This window comes from Girardinichthys multiradiatus, chromosome 21 (assembly GCF_021462225.1).
Source record: "Girardinichthys multiradiatus isolate DD_20200921_A chromosome 21, DD_fGirMul_XY1, whole genome shotgun sequence".
Taxonomy (NCBI): domain Eukaryota; kingdom Metazoa; phylum Chordata; class Actinopteri; order Cyprinodontiformes; family Goodeidae; genus Girardinichthys; species Girardinichthys multiradiatus.
Genome location: NC_061813.1, coordinates 17,570,946 through 17,585,801, shown reverse-complemented (window position 1 = coordinate 17,585,801; position 14,856 = coordinate 17,570,946). Strand labels below are relative to the sequence as shown.

The window sequence follows — 14,856 nt, the reverse complement described above, 5'->3', positions numbered from 1 at the left end:
AAGGCATATCACACTGACATCGCTATTATTATCACAGCCAAACATAACTCTAAAAAGATGTGCCCTTTAAATCCAAGTACTCTAATACCTACTGCAGAAGATGGAAAACCACATTCTTATAAAGCAAAAGTTGAAGAAGACACCAAACCCAGACAAGACATTTCTCAAACCCTTATACCAGATTCATGTGTTGTGTTTGTAGATGGCTCAGCATCTAAAGATGAATATGGAAAGAATAGAGTTGGTTATGCAATAACAACCATCGACAGAATAATAGAAGCTAAATCTCTACCCAATACATGCTCAGCCCAAACAGCAGAATTATATGCTGTAGTAAGAGCATGTGAATTACATGAGGGACAAATACTTACTATATACACAGACAGCCAATACGTTTTCGGATCAGTACATCACCATGCTAAGATTTGGCAAAATAGAGGTTTTAAAACATCATCAGGGACAGAACTAACTCATTTCAACCTATTAAAGAGAAAATGTCAGATCTGCTATTTATAGACACAGACGTGCTGAAAGACGCCCAACAGTCAGCACCCAAGACAGAAATAAAGGCCTGGCTAAAGAGAGGAGCACAGAAAAAAGATGACATCTATCAGATAGAAGATAAACCAATCCTCCCAAAATATTTATACAACACAGCGGCTACAGTGACACATTGGGAAGACCCACGTGTCAAGGGGGGAATATGTCACATCTGGTAAAGCATTAATGCTACACTATAAATATTTCTGACTATGCAAATCATTTTTGCAGATCATGCATAATTTGTTGCAAACACGGGGGAAGAAATATTGCCTAGTTGTAATAGATGAACCTAGTGACACATTTCTTCCCCACATATGGTATCCCACAGATTATAAGGTCAGATAATGGAACTCATTTTGTAAATAAATTAATAGAACTAAGTTCTAAAGCATTAGGGTTTCAGTTAAAGATTAAGGAAAACAATGGAAGAAACAGGGAGGCCATGGCCCGAATGCCTATCCCTGGTTAATTATGGATGAGAATAACTCCAAATCAAACTGGTCTTACTCCATTTGCCACCTACTGTACATCATTGTATGGCTCCACCCACTATATTCTGAGTCTGAGATCACGTGACACCAAGTTGCTGATGTGAATTTGTATTCTCAAAGAAATAGTACATGGCAGACCGTTTTCTCTGCCCTCTGACATGAATGAAATAGAGAAAGCACAACAGGAACCTTCATTAGCTGAGTGGATGAATAAAATGTTGCAGACAAAAGAAGAACAAATGTCCAGTGGTCTGCCGATAATCTCTGCTCCTATCCCACAGAATGAGGCCTGGAGACCTGGTCCTGATTAAGACACTCCACCGGAAGGATTGGAGCACTCCTTGGTGGAAAGGGCCGTTTCAAGTACTCCTGACAACGCCCACCGCTCTGAAAATAGCAGAGAGGCCTTCCTGGATCCATAAAAGCCACTGTAAGCCAGTTTTGCCGTTACAGGAGCCAGATCAACCGACGGGGTAGCAGAGGAAGTCCGGGTTCAAAGATGGCCCAGCGTCTCAAACCGGTGAAGAAAACAGCTGATCTGCGCCCAATTATAAAATGGCTCTCTGTAACATGTGGACAGGACTGATAAGCCTGAGCTTAATTCTGGTAGCAGGACTCTTTCTCTATCTAAAGCAGAATCCACAGGAGGTGATACCGAACCAGAAGAGATGGACATCAGACGGGACCCATCTCAGAACACTGACGGAAGAACATGACGCACATCCATTCCTACAGAATTTCTGGTATTGTTCATGGTGGCATATGCAACACTGAACCAGGTAGAAATGCACGAAAATGAAGGGGACGATTATGATGACATGTTGTAAATAAATCACATCAAAAGCCTGAGTGTACTCATACATTGTATTTCATAAAATGACCTTACAGCAGAAAATCGAAAGAAGTTGTTGCTTAAGTGAAATGAGAAAAAGTACATTGATGACATAAACAGGGCAGATTTTTAAATTCCTTTATTATGTTTCACTGTTTTCATTAAGTATTATTCTTTTATTTTTATGATTTCAAGTATTATTCTTTTATTTTTATGATTTCAAGTATTATTCTTTTATTTTTATGATTTCAAGTATTATTCTTTTATTTTTATGATTTCAAGTATTATTCTTTTATTTTTATGATTTCAAGTATTATTCTTTTATTTTTATGATTTCAAGTATTAATCAACATTTAACTTTTAATGGTCGCCGAGGGCGGCGGGGCCGTATGAGTATTTCCCACAAAATATAATCTGTTTACCGTCCGTGGGTTTTCGCTCATACAAAGTATTTTTCTTACTCGTTTTTATATTAAATGTTTTTACTTGTGATAAAAGGAGGGACTGTTGGATGGGTGCAAAAACTTGTTATCACTCATGTAAAAACCTTGGGTTGCAAGGCACCTGCACTATGCCTTCCTCCCTGTGTGTGTGAGATCATTGTTATCTCTGTGTGAACCAGCCTCCTTTCTGTCTCACACACACACACCCTGTCTGAACTGTCTGTTGAATTGTGTATATAAATAAAGAGATAGGGTGTCAAAACTTTGTAGTTTCACTGCAAAGTGGGCTACCCTTGTCACAAGTAACTCTGACTGTATCGTTCTTACCTCTGAGTTGACTAAATAATACCTAACAAGTTTTTTTCCCTTCTGCCACCAGCCTTGATAACAAAGCCCAGAAACCACCCTGACACTCTCCCTTTCCTCCACACCCCCCTTTTTTGCTGACAGGACACTTGTAACCTGCAACTCTATGCGTTACATTAACGCTCAGCTTGGACTCCTGCTTTACTTGCACTGCCATACTTGCACACTGATCATCTGCACTGTTGTATTGCTCTCGCACCCAATACTGCTCTATATTTACTCTCACTCACTTAAAACTGTGCACATATATTTATATTATATTGTAGATATGTTTATACTGTTTAATTTGTATTGTATTGCACCGACTACGCCGAAAAACGTGCTTGGCAATAAAGCTTTTCTGATTCTGATTCTGATATCTATTTCATTTTATTAATATGGATATAGTCACATTTAAGATGCCATATTGTATCTTTTTTGGCAAAGTCATGCTGAATACTTTAGTTTATTATGACTAAAAGCCACAGGCGGGATTCATGTCATGTGACTTAGAAGTCACAAATTTAATGACTTTAGATTCACTATATAAAAACAAATCATAAAGACTTTGACTCGTGACTTCATTTTTAGTTAAGCACTTTGACTTGAAAAGACGTGATATCTTAGGCCAAACAGAAACTGTTACAAAGGAAAAGCACAGGGAAGGACAGGGAACTGTGCCAGGCATGCAATCTAATCTGATGCTTGCCCCTCACCATTTGCAAATATTCCCTCCTCTTGTTACTAAAACAAGCACGCTGCATTTACTGTGCAGTTTACTTGCTTTTCTCCTGCATCCTATGAGTAGTTTCTCTCCTATGAGAGAAAAGACTCAGGCAGTGTTGGCTGTCATATTGTGAGGTTTGCCGATGACACAGCATCAGATGCATCAGAAACCACAATGAGTCTGACTAAAGGCAGCATCTAGAGCATTGGTAAAGAGATAATCTCAGTATCAATGTGAGGAAGACTAAGGTCATGATAGTGTATTTTAGAAAGGAAAAGACGATTAAGACTTGAAAATTAAAAGTATAGGACTTGGACTCGAGTCAAGACTTGCAAGCCTTGATTTAGTAATCACTTTGGAACTTCCATGCCTTCAAAAACTAGTCCATGCATTTGTTACTTCAAGGCTGGACTATTGTAAGTCTTTACTTTCAGGGTGTCCACAAAATGCAATTAAAAGCCTTCAGCTGATTCAAAATGCTGCAGAAGAGTTCTGATGAAAATTAAAAAGAGAGATCATATTTCTCCTATTTTAGCTTCCCTTCATTGGCTCCCTGTTAAGTCCAGAATAGAATTTAAAATTCTCCTCCTCACATATAAAGCCCTTAATGATTTAGCTCCATCATACATCAGAGATCTGATTGTTCCATATGTTCCTAACAGAGCACTTTGTTCTCAGACTGCAGGTTTACTGGTGGTTCCTAGAGTTTCTAGAAGTAGAATGGGAGGCAGATCTTTTCGTTATCGAGCTCCTCTCCTGTGGAACCAGCTCCCAGTTTTAGTCCCTGAGGCAGACACCCTGTCTACTTTTAAGGCTAGGCTTAAAACTTTCCTTTTTGATAAAGCTTATAGTTAGAGTGGCTTAGGCTATCTTCCTTATTTTTTACCTCCGCCTTCCTTTCTCCCTGTTGGATGGAGTAAGGGGGAGTCAGGTTTAGCCTAAACCGGCTCAGTTATGGTTGAGGTGCAAACACACCATCCATATTTGCTACCTGTATGACCCCCTCTCTTTTCCAATGGTTATAATCAGTCTGTCAGAGAGAGGTATCCCGATCCTTGTGGTTTTTAGTATCACAATGGCCATCAGTGGGCTGAACATGGACAAACTTTATCAGTTTATTATTTTACTTAGTGCCCCTACACGTGGCCCGTTCTGGGGTGGCCGGGCTCTGGCACTCGGTGGTTTGGTCTGGCCTCCCCGGCAGCCCCGCGCCATTCCGAACCCTTTGTGGGGTGCCTTGAGACGACATTGTTGTAAACAAGTGCTATATAATTAAATAAACTGAAACTGAAACTATCTTTGTAGTTATGCTGCTATAGGCTTAGGCTGCTGGAGGACATAATGACCACTTTCACCCTCTTCACTACATTCTCACACTACTCTCCAATTTTGCATTATTTCTCATCCTAGAAACTACACCTGGCCTGGCTCTGTGTCTACCTGTGACACCTTTCTGGAGAGGGGCATCGTCCAAGCTTCTGCTGGCAACAACTTAATGCTCACCTTTTACAGATGATCCGCTTGGCCCTGTCTTTCAGTGTTTAACCCTTTCTCTCTTCTAGATATAGCAATTGACTGAGGTTTTACTGTAACTAATTATATGTGCTCTCTTTCAGACTCTAACCTTGAAAACTGGCTCAAAGTTTATGTGTTCTTTCTTTCTAGATGAAACGACTAAAGGAGCTACATCCACTAACATTTACTTTTCCTTCCCATAGAAAGGACTCCTGGATCAGTGCTTCTGTATTCTTTGTGTGGCTCTGCTCTGTTCTAAAAGGGAGTTTTTCCTCTCCACTGTCGCTACATGCATGCTCAGTATGAGGGATTGCTGCAAAGTCAACACCAGTGACTGTCCACTGTCTCTACATGCTCATCCAGGAGGAATGAATGCTACAAGTCACTGACTGGATGCGATCTGCTGGGTTTCCTTAGATAGAAAAACTTTTTATCCAATTTGAATAAATAACTGAATCTGACTGCACTGTTCAATGATTAGGATTAATTGGAATGTATGTACCTGACTTTTGTGAAGTGCCTTGAGATTGCATGTGTTGTGAATTGGCGGTATATAAATAAACTGAATTGAAATTGAATTGAATTGGGATTTGACCCATGACCTGGTGTTGAAAGACTTGAGACTTGGTATGCATTGACTTGGTTATACCTGTTAAAAGTGTTAAATTTTTCATTGGAGTAGAATTTAAAAAGGTACTGTACCTCAGATTTATTTATCTAGTTTTCATTTATTTTTAAAGTAACATAAAAGTGGAATTGAACATCTGTAAACCCCATTTTCTGAGAAGCTTTATGGTTTTTAAACGTTTAGACAGACATAAATGCTTAATAATTGTATTGTGTTTTGAGTGTTTAACTGCAAAATATTTACTGTATTTGCAAAACGTAAAAATAAAAATTCAAATCCAGTGCCAATAAGGCACAGAAATTGAGAGAAATATATTTTCAGCAGACCAATAGTTTGCTATTGTTGTCTTCTGGACTACAGGTTGACTTATCAGTCACAACCACTCTATGTCAAACGTTTTTAGGCTAAGAAAAATCACAAACCTCATGAGAAATTTACAATCTTACTAGTAATGTATGGCACCTAAAAATGTCAATATACACCGCCGTATCAGTTGTATCATAGGGCATTTGAAGGTGACCTACAGTACGTTATGCACACATGATGGTATACATCATCATAGCCACTGTTTTCTTTTTGCCAATAGTGGCCTTTATAGAACTGTAGTTTCACAGGAAAGAAGGTGGAGAGAATCGAAAGACATGCAGCAAATGGCCTGAGACCATGAAGTGAACCTAGGACATACATGTCGAGGACTATAGTCTCTGTACATGGTGTGATTGCTCTAACAACTGAACCACTCAGCACCCACGTAGCCGCCGTTTACAATCTTTCGCATTTATGTCATTTAGACTTCAGAACCTGTGTCCACTGTCTGCACTTCTGTCCTAGACTCTCTAACTGGTAACTGAGGTTTTGGCACAAAGTGGAAAATCATGGCTCTCTGCTGCTTTGAAAAGGTATTTATACTGCTTACATGGCAGCCCAAAATGAGGCAAATTTATCTGAATGTAGAATCTATTAGAACAGCATTGGTGTGTTTATGTATGTGCTGCTGCAGAGACCCACAGCTTAGGTGGGATAATCTATTGAAGCTCAATTATTAGCTCTGCACTTTATCAGAGTGAAGGAAAGTCCTTAGAAATCCAGTTTAAAGTTTCAAAAAGCCATGCAGGGCTAGTGAAGTGGATGTTATTTTAGATAAATGTCTCTGCTAAGGCTCACGCATGATTCTTGTATGGCATCAGCATGTATAAAAAATCATTTCAGCATCATTAAATAAAATACTATTAAACACTATTATCAGTCTCAATTATTTAAACATTTATGTGTCTACCAAAAGAGTAATTGTCTGGAGGGTTGTTTCTCTTTTTCAGGGAACCTTAAATGTAAAATCTTTTATTTATTTTTTTTGTCATGTCACAGCATTTCATACCATATAGAAGCTGGTTGCCTACATGTCCCAGGACAGCTTTGCTCTACAAAAAAAGATATTATTAGATATGAGGAGATGGTGTCCTAATTGCTTGATTGAATACATCAGAGTTGCATCTGGCATCAAAGTAGAATGTAGGATGCATTGATGAATTATGAACCTGTGTTTGTATGACCTTCAAACTTTTGGATTATTTGTATGAGTGTGTGTGTGTGTGCATGCTAGTTTATCACCTGGAATTGTGAAGATGTCACAAGGGTGAGAAGAGTAGTTCTCCATCGCAGGCCAAGCCCTCAACCTGGCCACCACAGCAGCAGAACCACCCACTAAGGAGAAAGAAACCCCACAAATGTCCAAAACCTGCCGGGGAGCCATTAACAATCCACTCTGTCCCCTTCCCCTCCAGAGCCCCCAGGGTTGTAGCCACACCTAGAGTCCTCGCTAAGCCATTGCAGTTGCTGTAATCTCAGGGAGTTCACTCTGAGGCTGGAAGGCTGTTTGATGTTTGTCTGTTCCTCTCTTGGAATTTGGCATGGAATGTAAGCAATCCAAAAACACTATTGTGCTGGAAGATAAAAAGATGTTCCGGTGAATTAAAAAAACACAGCTGAATTTTGAACAAGTGGATCAAACCTACTTGTTGACCTTATTGGCCACAGTTCTTGGTCAGTGTGCCGCAGTTGGTCAGAGGTGTGTGTCTATGTCCACATCTCTCATGCTCTGTCTCCCATCTCTTGCATGACTATCTTCATCATTCCACTGCCCACTTCATCTCTTCACTGACTCAGCTCTCAAAAGCACACACAAGTCAGAGTTTTTGCCATATCTACATTAGATATGCAGTAGGAAAAATAGATTCTACAATATTTAGAACATTTTTCCCAATTTCTTGGCCAGAATATTGTTAAGCGTTTTCAAGGTCAGTTTTATGCATTTCTTAAGGCTACAAGGGGACACAGCAAACATTTCAATGAAAGCTCTGGTCAGATGAGACCAAAACTGAACTCCATGCAAAATCCTTTGTGCAACAGAACACTAATACAGCACATTATCCCAAAACATGGTAGACCCAAAAGATGGTAGTGGCAGCATCATGTTGTGGGGATGCTTTTAGAGACAAAGTTAATGGGAAGATGGATGGAGCTAAATACAGGGCAATTCTGAAAGAAAGCCTGTTAGAGGCGGCAAAAGACTTGAGACTGGGGCAGAGACTCGCCTTACAGCAGGGCACCAACCAAAAATATACATCTGAGGCCCCAATGGAATAGTTTATATCAAAGCATACTCACATATTAGAATTGTTCAGTCAAAATTCAGACCTAAATCCAGTAGATAATCTCTGGCAAGACACTCTCCACCCAATCTGACTGAACTTTGGCCATTTTGCAAAGAATGGGCAAAGATTTCCATCTCAAGATATTCAAAGTTCGTGAATACATTCTCTATAAGACTTGCAGCTGTAATTGCAGCAAAACTTGGTTCTACAATGCATTGATTCAGGAAGGTAGAATATTATTATTATTGTCCCTTCGCTATTGTGTAGTACAGTAGTTGTTGCTGTATCGCATAAAATGCTGATAAAATACATTAAATCTGAGTTTATGTATACTTTTACAGGGAACTCTGCCCATTGCCAAGTAGTACAGGTGTTTTTATAATATTAAATTTATGATGAATGGGGTGATAATAGCAAATTTCATATACAGCTGTGCCATGTTTCAAATAAGAATTAAATCAAAGCTTCATGCGCACTGACCATGAGAACGTCAGGGCGATCTGCTATAACATAATGTTTAAATGAGTTAATGAGTCAATGAACTAATGGCGAAAGGGATATTACACTGAATTGCGGGTTTTATAGTGCTGTGTATGAGTTTGATTTATGAAGGTTTTGGCTCACTTTCAGCACTCGGTGCATCAGCAGAGCGCCTGCAGCTTGCTCAAAGTCCGAAAAGCCACCCGCCACATGGGCCGATGACAGCCTCAGATTTAAAAATTTTAAACAAATTTCTCTCATAACAAATTGTGATGTCAGCAGAGACTGGTCTACTTGGAGGATGAGCCTTATTCATGTGGTTGTAAAGTCCTCTCTTAGTGAGGACGGAAGTTCCGTCACATGCGCATTGACGAGCTGGAGAGCTGTAATGTAGATCGTGGGAAAGTACAATAATTCCTGAACTGCGTCTGGGAAAATCAGGAGGCCTGCGTTAGTTCTTATCCTGCGAGGTCACTCAGGTTTATCATCTGAGCAACAATGAGGACGCGCCCAGTGGTGTCCGTTTCCAGCTTTAGCACGCAGGGACTATGAATGAAGAATGACCAATGGTGAGTAAAGCCCGGGATTCTCCAGCGCTCTAAAGTAATTTGGCGGTGACGCATCAGGGTATAATAACACATGTTTACTCAGCAAAAACCGGGCGAAGTAAGCACAGCAGACAGATTGTTGTTACAGCTGAGATTTAAATAAAACGCACCCATTCAAAGTAAATTACGTGCGAAGAAGCATTAGAGTAACAGAGGCGAATCTTACCCGGAGCCGCCAGCGTGCGCAACCGTCTCCCTGCCTTTTCCGCCGAGTGATTGACACAGTTGCTATAGGTTGCCGACTTAAATGGCTTTCTAAACGGGGGAATTCCGTATAATTAACTTCCCATCTGCCAGTTGGGAGGAAACTGATACTTTCAGGATTTGGCTTAGAGAAATATTGTTATCCGGTTTGCGGGAATGTTTAACGCGCCTTATAGTCCTCGCCAACTGGGATTTACGACCGTGGATTTATGATATAATCACAAGTAGACATTTGTGTTAGGAGAACCATTAAAGAATAATTTAGTGCAAAAGGGGCGGGGAAAACTTAAAGAAGTCTTAATTCTAAGTCATTACACGTCAGGTAAGAGCAAACTAGTATTTTTAATCCCTCTTTCAGACGGATTTTTTTTTAGATAAATCTCATTAAAGCCATTACTATTAGAAATGAATACACCTCGGAAAAATTATCAGTATAACTTAACTATGGTAACTTGTTTCTGTTATGCAACACCCATGTCTTTATTAAATGCATCAGAGAATTGGGCTACCTTTACATAAGTTTATACAGTTATCGCAGTAGGATCTGTCTCTCTATTGTGCGCTAAAGTTTAGGGTAGAATTAAGGAGTAATAATGTAATTGTACAGAAACGTAGAACTATGCTGATACACATACAGTGCTGTGGGAAAAGTATTTGCACCCCGTCAGAACTCTTCTTATTTTCATTGTACTATAAGACAAAACCCGAGTAAACACAAAACATCAGTTTTCTTCTGATGCTTTTATTTATTAAGGGGATTAAAGCTGTCTAAACCAACCCCGCTCTATGTGTCAAGTAATTGCTCCCTAAACCTAATAACTGGTTTTGCCACCCTTGGTAGCAACAGCTGCCTTCAACCGTTTGCAAAAACTGGAAATGAGTATTTTACATTGCTGTTGAGGAATTCTGATTCACTCCTTTTTTCAGGACTGTTCTGATTCAACTTCACTGCTAGGTTTATGACCATGAACAGCCTGTTGAGGGTCATGCCAAATCATCTCGGACTTATTTAAGTCCAGACTTTGATTACACTATTCCAAAACCTTAATTTTGTATGCTGTCATGCCACTCAGAGCTTTATTGGCTTGTGAGCTTTCTCAAACTGATTGCTGGATATTGACTGACTTAATGGTTCCAGCATTTACTACAAATTGTCCAGGTGCTGAAGCAGCACAATAGACCAATCACACTGCCACCAACATGTTTTAATGTGCGCATGTTCTTTTTTTGGAATGCAGAGTTAATTTTACCCTAGATGTTAAGGATCCTGCAGCATCCAAAAAGCTCAACTTTTGTCTTCTCTGTCCTCAGAATATTTTCTCAAAGGTCTTGGGTATCATCAAGATGATTCTTGAAAAATGTCAAATTGGCATTTTTGTTCTTTTTGGTCAGCATTGTTTTTCACCATGAAACTCTCCATTTTATGGAATTTATGCCCAGTCTCTTGCTAAAGGGTTAGTAGTAGTAGTAGTAGTAGTAGTGCTTTAGATGTTCTTATGGGTTTTTCTGTGATCTCCTAGTTGAGTCGTTGATGTGTCCTTGAAGTATTTTTGATAGGTTAGCGACCCCTGGGAAGGTTCACCACTGACTAACAAAGCAGAAACACAAGAAATCTGCAAGGTAGCAAATACTGTTTCACAGCACTGTATAGAATTTTGTCATTTCAGTTGTGGCACCTCTTGTAAGTGTTTACTGAAATTGTGAAATGGAGACAAAAGCTTTTGGTTTTTAGACCGAAATGTATTAAATGCTTTAAATCCAAATAATAACAAAACAAGCTCTTAGAGATGTACAGTGTGAGAATTCCCCTTGGTGGCCCACTGCTGCCCCGAGGGACCTAAGTGGAAGTTTAGGTCACTTAAACCTCGGGCCACTCTTTAAACAGTGAACTAGGTGTTTTTTGCTTTTATTTTGTGCAAATTTAGGGGAATCAGATGCAACCCTGTTTTAAAGTGAATAATTATATTCTGTCATGTTTTATTGGAGTTCCTTGCAAGAGAAGCCTCAAGGGATCTGTCTTGTTACAAACTATTTGGATTTTAATATATTGACTTTCACTGTGCATTCATCTGTACATGGTTTGTTGAAAATGAAGAGACCAACCAACAGAAATAATGTCCTGACATTTCAGCACTTACTGCAGCCTTTTGCTGCAAATGCCTTGCTGCAGTTTTTAGCTTCCCATTACAGGTGCACGGTGGTGCAGTTGGTAGCACTGTTGCCTTGCAGCAAGAAGGTCCTGGGTTCAATTCCTGGCCTGGGGTCTTTCTGCATGGAGTTTGCATGTTCTCCCCGTGCATGCGTGGGTTCTCACCAGGTACTCCGGCTTCCTCCCACAGTCCAAAGACATGCCTGTTAGGTTAATTGGTCACTCTAAATTGCCCTTAGGTGTATGAATGAGTGTGTGCTTGGTTGTTTGTGTGTTGCCCTGTGATGGACTGGCGATCTGTCCAGGGTGTACCCTGCCTCTTACCCATAGACTGCTGGAGATAGGCACCAGCTCCCCCATGACCCACTATGGAATAAGCGGTAGAAAATGACTGACTGACTTTCACTGTGCATTCATCTGTACATGGTTTGTTGAAAATGAAGAGACCAACCAACAGAAATAATGTCCTGACATTTCAGCACTTACTGCAGCATTTTGCTGCAAATGCCTTGCTGCAGTTTTTAGCTTCCCATTACAGGTACATACAGTCTGTAATTCTTGGACGTCATGTCTTAATGGTTATTGCCTGTAATATTTGAAGAAAATCATGCCAACTATTAATGGTAACTAATAGGTTTATGCCTTGATACCATATGTGCAGATTTTGTCTTTCTTACATTCAATGCATGTAATAAAAGTTGGGAAAAAAAACAGTTTTGAAGTTGTATTTTATGTTTATTGCTAGTTTGCTGACTTTTCTCTCTTGTTCTCCAACCCATTTTCTCCCCACTTTGGCCATGTATTCCAGCCTCTTCTTTGCATCAATCTCCTTGTGCTTGTGCTCCTACCTTTGTCACTCTCCTGTGACAGCCAAAATCTCTCGATTGAAGCTCAACAGAATTTCCTTACTCTTGTGCGAACGCATATGGACAACACTGTAAGTACGAATGAGGTCATCACAACTCACGTTTATAGTTTTATCTAAAAGAATGAAAACATCTCACAAAACAAGTCATCATATTTTAAAAGAAGGAAAAGAAAACATTTTTAACTAAAGGCTTTGTGTTCATTTTATTTATTTATTTTTATTTTTTTTTTAAGATTTAGGGTCACAGTGTCATTTTGAAAGTAATATGTTTTGCCACTTTTAACTAATAGGAATTAAAACCCTCAATAGTTTGGGCATTTTATGTCACGTGTGGTCATGTAAAATACAAATAGTCAGCTCTGGCATTGTTTCAGTGCAAAAAGCAAAAGGTCTCCTCAAAAATAATTTGTTTGGATGAGGACAGATGTGGCTCCAAAGGTCATCATTGAGTAACAAATGTGCCTACAGAAATGTGGACAATACCCATGCAATATCTACTTATAAACATCAATACTATGACTGTGAACTTCAAGTCTGTTTAACTTAGATAAACTCTAGGCCTCTGAAATATTGAATAGGATGCAGATATAGATAAGTTCTCAGTTTCAACTTTCAATGCTTCTTATGCTTCAAAGATATTCCAAATCATACTATTTACATTCATTTCTTCTTAATAATTGTTGATTATTCCTGAAAAAGATGTACTTTTTTAAAGCCCAGTTACATTTATAATCAATAAATCCTATTGTTTATGAAATGCCGTTTCCAAGAAGAGGATTGAATTACTCTAAATAAAGGCATACATGGCGGAGCAAATATGCTGACACTGAAGATCAGTCTCACAACAGCATATGTAACCTAATAGTAGAAATTTTTTAGGCTTAGGTTGTTTTTTTAGAGTAACTTGAGTTACCAGCTATGGAAGCTACAGCAAGGAAACTAAAGTAAAATAAGAAAACAAGCTGCCTTGTAGATTGCTCTACTTTCTATAAGTAAGATAATTAAAATGGAATCATGTTGTCTGGGTAATAGAGTTAGATGTTATGTTGTTTAAATAGTTAAAAAAGTGCATACAAAACCCCAACTGAATGTATATAGTTTGAAACGTGTTGTTTTCCCAAGCCTGCCATTCACCTAAAACACCAGCTGCACCATGAGGCAATGAAAGCTCGTTCTATAAAAACTTTTCTTACCTTGCTAACGCTGTTATGTTGTCAATTATTCAAGAGAGAAAACATCACAGACGGGCTGCAAAACCTTTCCTGCTTAGAGCTGAAACACAAACCACCAAACTGCACAACAGAGAAAGCTGTGAGTAATGATTATTCTCTGACAATCTGGGCCCACCTTTTGTCCTTCTTTAATAGGAGTGTCCGATATTTTCACTGTTACCTCACACTATGTCCTAATTGTCATGATTTGTTTTTTTACTGCTCCAAATATAACTGGGGATACAGACCATAAAAGCACACTTTTGTACAAAGCAGCCCTGTTGCTGCTGTACAAGCCAACACTTTTCCAATGAATTGGCCAGTATCAGCATTTATGTAAGTCTTGGGTCATGCGTCCAAAACACCAAATTTCACTCTGTACTGTCACTATTTCCCTTAAAATTAAAAGGACCATCTGGATGTTTTTCCTTTGTGTTTGAGTGTATATGTCAGCTTTTGTGGTCGCTGTCTTGCAGAAATATTGTCTCACACATATTCCTGCAGGATTTTGTGGAAACGTTCCTCATACAAGCCTGTGAAATGCAGAGTCTAAGACTTCAGCAGACCAAAGACCTGGCCAGATTTGTCCAGACGTCAATAAACTGCCCTTGTCCTAAAAAGCCGGTAAGTGTACTGCAGATACCAGAACGTTTTGTAATTTTCTGTCATTTTTTAAAAAGAGCAAACTAAACGTAGAAAGGGTTTTTTGTTTTTTTTTATCTTCTATATCTTATGAAGTGGAATTTATAATCTGCCGAAGAATGTTGGCAGGCTATTTTCTGGCTTTCTGTCAGGTGAAGAATGACTCATTGTTACTCACTCTTATCTTACTTTGCTGGTCCGCTGTGACTGCATCCAAACACATCCTACCACGAACCTATTTGCTGCTGAATCTAATTTACTTAGAGCCAGACAGAACAATGCCAAAACAGTCAATTCCCACAGAGAAAGGCTGTCTGAACGAGAAGGAGCATCAGGCCAGAATCTAAATAATTTGTCAGGCTTTTTGTTCATGTGATCATTTCTTTTTCTTGTGATCCTTACTACATTCTGTTCTGCACTGATAGCAAATAAGTTACTATACAAGCTATAGAGCTTTTTTACTATATGTCAAAGGGGAAAAAAACTCTCATTGTCCCTGGATAACCTTTATTTACACAG

At 39.2% G+C, this 14,856-nt stretch overlaps 1 long non-coding RNA gene across 7 annotated transcripts in view; it reads right to left on the bottom strand.

Annotated features, from left to right (window-relative positions):
- Positions 1-13,792, bottom strand: part of LOC124858469 — a 30,185-nt gene extending 16,393 nt beyond the window's left edge. For 2 of the 7 annotated variants that reach the window (XR_007035849.1, XR_007035847.1), the window contains exons 1-3: positions 9,430-9,536; positions 7,537-7,687; positions 7,133-7,464 (exon numbers count right to left, since the gene is read on the bottom strand). This is a non-coding gene — a long non-coding RNA (uncharacterized LOC124858469). Of the gene's footprint in view, positions 1-7,132; positions 7,465-7,536; positions 7,688-9,429; positions 9,574-13,677 lie in introns of those variants that run through there. The other 5 variants (XR_007035851.1, XR_007035850.1, XR_007035852.1 and 2 more) reach the window with 5 other exon arrangements.
- Between the last annotated feature and the right edge of the window lie 1,064 nt (positions 13,793-14,856).